Source organism: Chrysochloris asiatica, unplaced genomic scaffold, assembly GCF_000296735.1.
Source record: "Chrysochloris asiatica unplaced genomic scaffold, ChrAsi1.0 scaffold00095, whole genome shotgun sequence".
NCBI classification, from domain to species: Eukaryota; Metazoa; Chordata; class Mammalia; order Afrosoricida; family Chrysochloridae; genus Chrysochloris; species Chrysochloris asiatica.
The window spans coordinates 12244228-12256430 of record NW_006408613.1 but is presented as its reverse complement, the minus strand read 5'-3'; positions in this window follow the sequence as shown (position 1 = coordinate 12256430).

Here is a 12203-nt window from a genome sequence, read left to right as displayed (position 1 = left end):
ACAACAATATATGTGTATATATATAAAGAGAGGTTTATATCAAGAAAATTGCTCACAAAGTTGTAGTGATGGACAAGTTCCTAGTCCGTGGATAAGATATCAGGCTGTAGGCTTCTGTTTCACATAGTTTCAGGGCTGGTGAACTCAAGATCAGCGGACCAGGCAGCAAATTGCCAAGTCGGATGGCAGGCAGGAAGTTCGAGCTGCTAAGATGGCAGGCTGTTGATGACTCCCAGGATCAATTAGCAATAGAGCAGGCTACTGGCTTAAGTTAAAAGAACTGGAGGTTGCATGATGAGCCAGATGCAAGATCCAGAACCAACACAATCTTTGCTCAAGTATCTTGTATATTGGAAGCATGCAGTATCCTGGAGGAAACATCCTTTCAATTGATTGGCTGCTGTTGGATTTCATCATGGAATGGATTATATTATGTCTCATTATGCAGGATTACTTAATTCTAAAACCACTGAGTATCCTGACCCAGTCAAGTTGACACAAAACCACAATTGTTATTCCATTGTTCTATGCCTGTTTTTGGTGTGGCACTGTGGGCTAATAAGCTGGACTGCGAAGTCGATTTGAACAGCAAGATCAGCAGTTCAAGCTCACCAACAGCACCTTGGAAGCCCTATACTGTTTTGGAGGAAGTGCAGCCAGAGTGCTCCTTGGAGGCCAGGATGGCTAAACTTCGTCTCTCCTACTTTGGACATATTGTCCGGAGGAAACAATCGCTGGAGAAGGATGTCATGCTGGGTAGGGTGGAGGGTCAGAGAAAAAGAGGAAGACCCCCAATGAGATGGATCAGCCAGGTGGCATCATTGATGGACTCGGGTGTGGCAGCGGTAGTGAGTTTGGCCCAGGATGGGACATTGTTTCGTTCTGCTGTGCATGGGGTCGCTATGAGTCGGTTCCGACTCGATGGCACCTAACAACAACAACAATAACTGTTTTTGAATCTGGATCGAATTTCTGGGAGCTATCTGTTAATGTGCTATTGGAACCATATTTGAATTATATTTAGAAAAAATGTATGCTAATAATATTGTTTGATAATTTCTTCATTCTATTGGATCCCATGAATATGTGTCTCATCCTTTGTGTTGGTCAGGTAATTGACTTAAACTGTCTTGGCATAGAAGAGTAAGCACTTCCAGAATTGCATTAATATATTGATACATCTCAATTGATGTTCACTTAATTCCTAAAGCCTGGTTTATCCCAGTGCCTTCAGTGCAGCTTGGATTACCTCCTTCTATACCATTGACTCTTGATCATATATTACCTCTGGAAATGGCGGAATGTTGCTCTTGGTAGCTTAGTCCACAAATCTATTATATTTTTCTTCATTTCCTCAGGGTCATATCTTTTGTCTTAGCCCTCATTGCTCCTGAGAATATGAAGTTGTTTTTTTTTTTGTTTTTGTTTTTTAAATCTTAGTAAAATTGAGTCACCCAAAAATTCTCATATGAATTAGCATATAGCCAGAACTGTTGTTATTTTTTTCTTTATTGAGTCCATTCAGGATTATATCTTTAGTATATCTTTAGTATAGCATAAGCATGTTACTCCTTTGTTTGATTTATCTGTCTACATTTTAGTGGTAAATAGCTAGAGAATTCAGATACATCCTGACAGCACAATAGATATGCATCAGAATACCAAGTAGAGGAAAACTGATTGTAATGGTTAGGGTTCAACTAGGTAAGGCTTTCCAGTGGTTGAGCAGTTGAGACGTGATTATTCCCATGCTGATGAAACCTAATATAGGCATAGTTAACTCCATGATGAGTGGCTATGAGCAATCAGTCAATTGATGGGATGCTTCCTTGGAGTTGTGGCCTGCTCCAAATATAACGGACATGGAGGAGAAACACTCTCTGTCTTTCACTGGGGACCTAGGACTCTCCAATTTGTAAACCATTTCCTTGATAGTAAATGTCTTTTTATATATGTAAATAGATATGTTTCACTAGTTTTTCTTCTCTAGAAAACCTGATTTAAGACATGTGGTACCGATAGAGTGTGGTTCTAGAGAAACAAAATCATAAGGATGAGTTTTCTAAATTGATTCTCAAGTCTGACTAATTTTACAGGCACTGATATAGGGTGGAGGCCATTCATAGGAATTAGCCTTGGGCTGATTTTGAGTTTGGTTCACTTTCCCTCTTGTGGAGTCAGGAAGTCAGACATGGTCCCCATTTGGTCTAAGCCATTGGCACTGTGACCAGGACTCATTAAAATGGTTCCAGACCTATGAATTTTTTAGGTTTTGTGGGAAAAAGAGTGAAAGGGGTTTAAGATAAAATACTTAAGTGGAGGGGAGAGCCAAAGTTTCTGGAGTTGCCTGGAGCTGATAAAATGCTGGTTAAAAAGGACTGATGGTAGGCCAGGGCCTACTGGAATCCACCTTCCAGAGGTCCAAAGCCATATGTATATGACTGGCGCTAGTACAAGGTAGAAGAAAAGGTTGAGCATGAGAGTTTTAAAAGGTTTATGTGTTTGACTGCCTTATGGATATTGGTTTCTCCTGTCTAATACTGTGTTAGGAATATTATAAGTTATGATTACAGAGAGCATGTAAGCCCATGTTCAGCCTATACCTGATTGGAGTTGCTAAAAAGGGAATTAGAATTTGCCCAGAAAAAAATAGTTTTTTTGGTTTAAGCCTTTGTAGTATATGGGGCTTTAGGTGGAATATCCAGCCCACCTAGAGCCTTCAGAGTTGGGACATTTGCATTTGAAAAGACATGTAAACCAACCCAGAACTTCTGGGAGAACAGGAAGTTCATGATCTAAAGAAAGCAGAGGGAAAAAGCGGACAGTTTTGCGTTTTGAGTTTTGGAGGCATCAAGGAAAGGAAAGTCAGCCCATTAGAGAAAAACCCCTTCTAGGACTGAAAGTTAAAGGGAACCTGAGCCATATGCTCACTGGTGACCACCTGGGTCTGTGTTTGAGTGGAATTGGGGGAAATGTATTAATGAATACATGGATTGAGTTTGGATATGTTCTATTTGCACCTGTTGAAATAAAAGGAGTGGAAGGCTGGATGATTTGTAGTTTAGGAAGTTGGGTGAACTCCTCAGCCCACAAGCACTGACCTAGCTCATGAAGGCTAGGACTGAGAATGAAGGGGCAGGTGATTTGAAGTTCAGGGAAGTGTGTGTGAACTCCCAAATTTGCAGTTGATACCCATTTGATTCTTGCTTGGGTGGCTAGGATTGAACTGACCAGCGCCTGACCAGATGAAGTTAAAGATGTTTGATACTCTGATAAAGTGTCAGTTGCTACAATTTATTGGAATGGACTTTTGCTTATGAATGCAATTGATTAAAATTCCTATCAGAATGGAAGATTATTCATATCAAGGGCCATGATTGTCTCCTCAGCGTACTGGATTGATAGAGATGGGAAATTTAGAATCCTGGTGTGGGATCATAGGATAAACACTCAACCTCAAGGTTGATTTGAACTGCAAGGGTGGCAGTTCAAACTCACTAGATGCTCTTTGGAAACCCTATACAGAGTTGTTATGAGTCAGAACCAACTTGACAGCACTTAACAACAGCAAATAAGCATGGATGACCAACATGCTTTCATGGGCGTGCTTCTTTTTAGAATGACTAGTTGTCCTCTTTTCCAGATGTGTCTGGTAAAAGGGAGTGGGAGATGATGCTGATACGATTTAATGATTTCAGTTGTTTGCAGGATTAATTGTGATTGTCAAAACTGTAATTGTAGAAGATGTGTCACCAAAAGGAGGGAGTAGTTATCTTTCATTTCAGGAACAGATTATCCCAGGACCATCATTAAGGAAGAACATAAATGGAGAGTAGGATGCTTGCCTGGAAGAGTGCTGATAGCAGAGACCATGGCAGAGGTGGTATCATGGAAAGACAAAGCAGCTCTGGACTCTCTACCCACGGACTGAGTAATGCTATGTGCCTACGGGTAGGAGACTGGCTTGCAGAATGTGCCATTTGAACATTTAAATAAATGAATGTATAGTTCTTGTTTTGTGTGTGTACATCAAATACTTTTGCTTTGTTCATTTGTGACATATAAGATATAAGTGGAGCCAGTGCATTCTCGGTTGTATATATATTAGTTATGTCATGTTATGTGCAAGTATATCTTTACAATTTTCTTTGTTTTTATTTTTTTTATTTTTTAGAGATTTTGTATATAGTTTATCGGTCTCAAGTTGACAAGGGTGGACTGTTATGGTTAGGGTTCTGTGCCAACTTGACTAGACCAGAATTTCAGATGTTCAGCAGTTGAGATGTGCTTATTCCAATGGTGATGAAACCAAATACACTCTATGATGAGTGGCTAGTAGTAACCAACCAATTGAAGAGATGCTTCCTTGGGGATGTGGCCTGCTCCCAATACAAAGGATATGAGGGTGAGACTCTCCCTCTCTCTTCTGCTAGGACTGGAATTTGTAAAACATTTCCTGGATAATAAGCTTCTGTTTATATAAATGCATATATATGTTTCACTGGTTTTGCTTCTCTAGAAAACCCAGCCTGACACTGAACTTGATCCTCTGGGGGCAAAATGAGCTACAAAGCATTCGTAATGTTTAAAATGGCATACTAGATGCTGTTATTTGGTACAATTGATTTAGTTGATGTCACAATATCTGGAACAGTTGGGGATGCAGGAGCAACAACTTAGATACTGTCAGTTTGTGCAATTGATTTAGTTATAGTCACAATATCTGGAACAACGGGGGATGCAGGAGCAAAAACTTCATTAAGTTGGTGATAATCCACTCTAATCTTCCAGCTGTCATTAGCTTTTTCATGCTCTGCACAGACTGTTTTATTGAGAAATTCTTCATCTGCCACTATCCCTGCTGTTTTTAAGCCAATAATAAGGCATTGATTTTCTGTTCCCCTGAAATTCTACACTGTTTTGTTGTATAATAAGGTAGGAAACTGGAAGCCTAGGTGGTGTTCTGTTATGCACTTGGTCTACTGTTGCCTCTCTATTAAGTTACATTTTCCAGTCAGGAAAATTACACTTGTACTTTATTAGCATTATAATACAGGCATGCAGAATACCAATATTGGTTATATATTCAGGAATGGGAGAAACAGCAGGGGTACACAATAGGACTATACAGTAGAAGGTGATGGTGAACAGCCTCATCCACATTGCTACAGTTGCTTTTCTTGACCTTTTATATCTTTCCCATATCTGGTCAATTGAATGCATGAATCTTATCTTGGTAAGGTAATCATTTAAGCACTTATATCTAAGCTCATAAAAATTTATATCCTCTGCCCTTATTCCTACCCTACCTTTACTCAGTTCTTAAGACTTCTTTATTCCCTGAGGACAGGGAGAAATACACACTTCCCTATTCCCTTTTCTTAATGACTATCAAACAATGAGTGCAGAGTCAAGCAGTAGAAGAGCAAAAGAAATAGTTTGTTCTGTCAGCAATCTACCTTAGTACTTCTAGTAGAGAGAGATGAATCTTCATGGAGCAACTTTAGCTTACCAGATGGGCCACTGACTGCTTCGCACCTACAATTGCTAGAAGTTGTTTTGTGGTGTTCGGTCTGTCCCAACTCAGAGCGACCCTGCATAGGGTTTTCCAAGAGAAGCTGGTGGGTTTGAATTTCTGACCTTGTTGTTGCTAGTCCAGTGCTTATCTTACAGCACCACACCAGGACTCACCATTGCTAGATATGTGTACTAAAGTTTTTCAATGTCTACCCCATCAGTCTCTTCTTTGAAAATTTGCTCTTTTAATAGTCATATCCACATTGTTTATGGCAGGATTCCTTTGGAAGAGGTTTGCTTATAGTGCAGTCCACATATTTATTCTTTAGAAATTTTGTATATTTTAAAATGGTCTCTCTGTATCCTAGAGTACATGAAGAAGAAAGTGGCAATTGGCTTGAAGCTCATTAACAGCTTTTGATATGCAGATGACACAACTTTGCTTCATGAAAGCAAAGAGAACTTGAAGCTCATCACTATGACAAAGATCATGGACTATAGTCTTCAGTATGTATTACATCTTGACATAAATAAATAAAAATAATCAGAACTGGACCAATGAGCATTATAATGATAAATAGAGAAAAAATTGATGTTATCAAGGATATAGTTTTATTTATATCCACAACCAATCCCCGTGAGAGCAGCAATCAATATATCAAAAGACTTATTACAGTGGGTAAATCTGCTGCTAAAAGTATTAAATTTAAAGTGTTAAAAATCAAAGATGTTAAAGTTCACATGACCCAAGCCATGGCATTTTCAATTGTCTCATATGTATGCAAAAGCTGGACAGTGAATAAGGAAGACTGAAGAAGGATTAATATAATTAAATTATGGTATTAGTGAAGAATTCTGAATATATAACATGGTCTGACAGAATAATAAACAAATCTGTCTTGAAAGAAGTAGAGCCAGAATGCTTCTTAGAATTGAGGATGGAGAGACTGTATCTCAGCTACTTTGGACATAGTATGAGTCCATGGAGAAGGACATCATGCTTGGTAAACTAGAGGATCAGTGAATAAGAGGAAAATGCTCAATGGATTGACACAGTGGATCAAACATATCAACTGTTGTGAGGATAGCACAGGATTGGGCAGTGTTTCATTCTGTTATCCATAAAGTCACTACAAATGATAACTGAATTGATGGTACCTATAAACAACTTTTTATCTGGTACATCTTTTGGCCCTAATTCATTACAACATCCTTCTTGGGGTGACTGGGAACGAGCAAAAACGCTAGTAAAGTTCTCCATGTTTAGGAAGGAAAGTATATATTAAAAACTTATCACTCTCTTGGTTAGGGATTGTTATTTTATCAGTTATACATACTGGAGCAGCTATAGCCATCAAGCTTCCTCTCTTCTATCCTATAAGATTTTATTGTCCTTTGGGAAGTCTCCAAGATTGATTCTAATAGTCATTGAAATAAATATCTGAAGTAGTAAGATTTAGTGTAGGGCATGATGCTGCCCCAAGTGAATTGTCTGGATATTGACTTGAAGTATGGAGTCCACATTACATGGTCTGAGACTCTAAGGAGTAATTTTCTTACTCCATCATCACACAGATGCACCAGCCAAGTTTCTACTAGTTTTCCATTCTGTTAAACAAAGATGACATGGACTTTTATTCTTTCCATCTCACTTCAGGTTTGCACTTCATTTCCCTGTATCAGTGCATCTTGATCTTTATGGACTATTCTAAATGAGATTGTTAAAACAACACAACTGTACAACTCCCTGACGGGGATCAGCATGCTACTCCCCAATTCCCTAGGCAAGCGAGCGATAATAATAACACCATTTAGATGGCTTGTTTTAATAGCTCTTGCTACACAGCCTATGGAGTCCTGATGTGGCTCTGTAGGCTAATGCGTCAGATTGCTAAGTCGTTTGAACTGTAAGGTCAGTGGTTCAAGCTCACCAGCTGGTCCTTGGAAACCCTATATAGGGTCGCTATGGGTCGGAATCAACTCAACGGCACTTCACAACAACAACAACACAGCCTATATCTATTGACCCATGATCATTAGCTAGTAACATTGTGATGGATCACTTATTTCACCATTTTCCCATCACTTGGACAAGAATATTTGCAAATGTCTGTTTTTTTTTAAAAAAAAATTGATGCTGGCCAGTAGAGTCCTTGACTTTTATCTTTCTCAAAGTCATTGTCTTTCTTGGCATCCTGCTCACTGTTCTAGTTTTCCAGGTGAGAATTCCCACTTCATAGAGCAGAAACTGAAAAACTACAGCCCTTTATAGGCCAAATTCTGCCTGCCACTTGTTTTATATGGCCCATGAGCTAACTAAGGTTTTTACATTTTAAAATGGCTAATATACATATACATATATATATAATTTTATGACTCATAAAAATGATATGAAATTCAAATTTCAGAGTTCATAAACAAAGTTTTCTTGTGCTATAGTCATGCTCATTTGTTTACATATTGTTTGTTACTACAATGGTAGAGTTGAACAGTTGTAACAAAGCCTAAACTTGCCAACCTCTATGAGTCAAGGGAATGAGTCCTCCAAGTACTCAGCAGGAGAGGGATGAGACTTTCTGTTCTTTTAAAAATTTACAGCTTTAGAAACCATAGGGAGCATTCTGCTCTGCCCTGCAGGGTCACTGTGACTTGGCATAGACTTGACAGTAATGAATGAGGGAGAGTGAGTGATCATTAGAGAATGGAAAGGAAAAAAAAAAAAAAATCCAAATAAAGATGGCTAAATAGACATGCAGACTACTTTGCCACACTACACAGATGCTGAAAGCAGACATTCAGAGTTGATGGATTAGAGCAAGACAGCACTGCAGGATTATTAACACACAAGTGCTAAATTTCCCAGTCCCTAAGTCCCATGGAATGGCATGTTAGGCCCAAATGTTGCTTACATATGCACTTTTATAGCAATCATAAACAGTCCAGTCTCCCTCTGCTGGAGAGTCAATAGCTATAGAAAGCCATGCTATGATTATTTTGATCTACTTACTATGACTTACTACAGAAAAATCTCAGGGTCAGAGCATGATTTGGAGTTGTGGTTCAGAATATTTAAGAATTATGTACAGAGATGTTTGAGGTTTATGGTTGCTGCCTTCCTTAACACCTCACTTCAAGTAGCCCATTACACTGTGCTCATCCTTCCCGGCTAAATACTACTTCCCCAAGTCTAGCAAGTAATGTAGATTTAGTTAAGATTTAATGGGAGATAGAGAAGCAAAGGATGATGGACACTAAAAAGCAAAACTTAATAGAAATTCTGATTAGACATCTCTGTTCTGTGCAGTACCTAATCTACCTTTCAAATCTTTCATCTGTATTGTCTCTCCAGTCTTGATGGTCTAAGCCTTTTCAACCTAGATCCCCATTCCTCACCTACCTCTCCATAGTTCTGCCTCTTTCTATGAAGAATCATTTAATCACCCTCTAGGTTCTCCACTCATATATTCTTATACACATTCTTAAGCTCAACAATCAACAGGCTCATCTTTGTATCTATTACCTTCAGAAGACATGGAAAGTTTTTTCATAACATGTTTGCTTGTTGAATTGCATATCCATTAAAAAAATTATATAACAGAAAGTTAAGGCACTAAGTTTATATTTATACCTTAGCTCAGTTAGGATATATGGAGCAGGGAAATTTGTGTATCTTAGTTTCCTGCTTTCTTTAACTGCAAAGGACGGGTTCAGTTTGTCTTTTACCTCTAATTTTGTAATAATATGGACTTCTCAGGGAATTTCAAATGCCTATTTGACTGTACTTGAACTTGCATTCAAATCTTTGTGCCTTTAGTAAACAAAGAATAACACCCACTTCTCTATAGTGATTAACATTTATTTTCTCCAGTCTCAGGATATTTTCCCCTGGGGTTTTGACAGAAACATGATTGTGTGTGTGTTTTGTTTTGTTTGGGGGGGTAGAGTCATGTTCTCTTTCTCTTGAACTATTTTCTAAAGCAGATACATAAGTTAAACACATTTTATTTATAGTATTCTGTAAGTGTCTCATTTTTTTTTTCCCTAGAAAAGACCAAGTGATTGAGATATTTTAATTAATTTCTGCAGCTTAAAGAAGGAGAAGTGCAGGTCCTTTTTGCCTCTATGACTCAGAACCTACTCTATGCCAATCTTTAGGTAGGAGTCCTGATGTGGTGCCATAGCATAAGCACTGAACTGCTAACTGCAAGTTCGGCAGTTCAAACCCACCAGCCACTCCTTCAAAACCCTATATAGGGTATCTATGAGTCAGAACTAACTTGATGGTACTTAAAATCAACAACGACAATCTTTTAATAATGACTTAAGTGATATGCCAAATTGAACAGTCTTTCAGTCCCTTCCTCACTCACAGCTCAGAAAACCCACTTCAGGTGTGCAAATTTTGATCACTGTGGAATGTGACACCTTTGTTGACTGGACCATATTGTTTTTGAATCTATGTAATACATGCACTAAAATAAGCTTAAAGATCACTGTTACAATCTAGGTGGAAGGTTCTGGTCTCCAGTACTTAAAAATGTTGTTGACACAAAATGCATACTTCATTCTCTACTTTGTTTTGTTTCCTGTCACTGTGATATAATTATCAGCAGAAAAGCTCAAGGATGATGTTAGTACAGGTACATACTATTCTTAACAATGACTGTTCTACATGCATATTCCTTATCTGAATAAGTATCTTTATTGTTCTTTTAAAAAATGTTAGTATATCTTTTTGTTGTATCTGTATTATGAATCTTGCTCACTTTCTGACTTGTCTACACAATAATACCAAACATATGACTTGTCTACACAATAATACCAAACAAAATACTTATATATATATTGATATCTATTCTGATACTAACAACAGCATCATTCTAATACTAATAAATCTCAAAAGTTGTTTTAAAAAATAGACAAGACTTTAAGACTTTCAAATTCTGCAAGGCTCTTTATTTCTGCATTACCTATTCAGAATTTCAGTCTATATTCTTGTTTGCAGTATCACACACCAACTTTCCATTCCTCCCCAAAACATGCTGTTCCACATGCATGCATGGCACATGACCTGTCTGTAACACTGTGGCCTTCATTTTATATTTACAGTTCAGTACTCAGCTATAGTACCACCTCTTATTTAAAGTTTTCATAGAAATTAATTATCATTTTACCCAACTTGGGCAGAGCCAGGTATCCCTTTTCTATCTAGTACTCTGTGCATACTTTTAAAAGTAGTACTTGCCACACTGAATTGAAATGATCTATTTATGTGTCAGATGCTGTTCCTATTCATCATTACATCTAGAGAAATCAGCAACTCTGCCAGCACATAATAGGCATTCTATATGTTTGTTGAACTGCACTAAATCCTTTATCCTCAGTCCCTAGTATAAACTACTTTAAAATTAGACAGACTGAGTTTTCAAACCTTCAAAACTTACTAGACATATAACTTCAGCAAATGTCTTACCTTCTCTAAGGCTCAGTTTCCTCATCTGTTAAATGGGAATAATTCTTTGTGCCTATCACAAGAATTGTAGAGTCTGGCACATAGGAAGTACTCAGTGAAACACTCTTTACATCATCTATTCCAAGATCTTAAACAATCACAGGTAAGATGACAGTATCCTATCTGTTTCCAACAACATCCTCCTCAATGATTTTCACAACTTTCAGGTTAATTTTTAACTTATTTTTGTGCCTTTTCGTCTCATATTCTATTAATTCTTGTTATATTGTCTGAATTTATTTATATTCCTACTATCTTGAATCTTGGGTCTATTGCATTTTTCAACCACATTCATGTATCCAGGATGCTTAGATAATGTATTAGATTCTCTGAAATTAAGGAAAGATAAGACTTTATTTCTGTTTTGTAGAATTTCTGTAGAGATGCGATCAAAGAATCCTGTGATTAAAATATAATATGAAAATTTGCTAATAATAAGAGAATATATAGAGTATTGAACTCCTGGTGTAGTTCTGTAGGATCAGCTTTGGGCTGCGAACCACAAGGTTGGCAGTTCAAACCCACCAGCTACTCTTCAGAAACCCTATATAAGGTCATTATGAGTTGCAACCAACTTGACAGCATTTAAACATAGAGTATTAAACCAGCTGAGGTATGAAGAGGTACATCTGAATTACAGTGTTAAAAGTGGGGGTCTTAGGATGGGTTCTCTAGAGCAACAAAACTAGTGAAACTCATAAGTCTGTCAGTTTGTCCCACTATGATGACTTACATGTTGCTGTGATGGTGGAAGCTATGCCATCACTATTTTGAATGATGGTAGGGCCACACATGCGTAGACAAGTTTCAGCTGATCTTCCAGACTTATACAGACTTGGAAAAAGGAGAGGTGTACTACTTTCAAATTATTAGCCACTGAAAATCTTTTGAATAATAGTGAAGCACTGTCAGATAACACTAGAAGATTGACTATTGAAACATAATGAAAACGCACCAGAATTCCGTAAGGTAGGGTAATGGAAAATGAGCACTTCTGGTTGGAAGGCACTGAAAATATGACTGGGTAAGAACTACCTACCCAAAGAAGAATTGACCATAATGACATGAATGTGGAGTAAAACTTTTGGACCTTCATTTGCTAATGAGGCACAACTCAAAATGAGGAGAAAGAGCTTCAAATAGCTATCAAGAATAAAAATAAGGAATGTGAAAA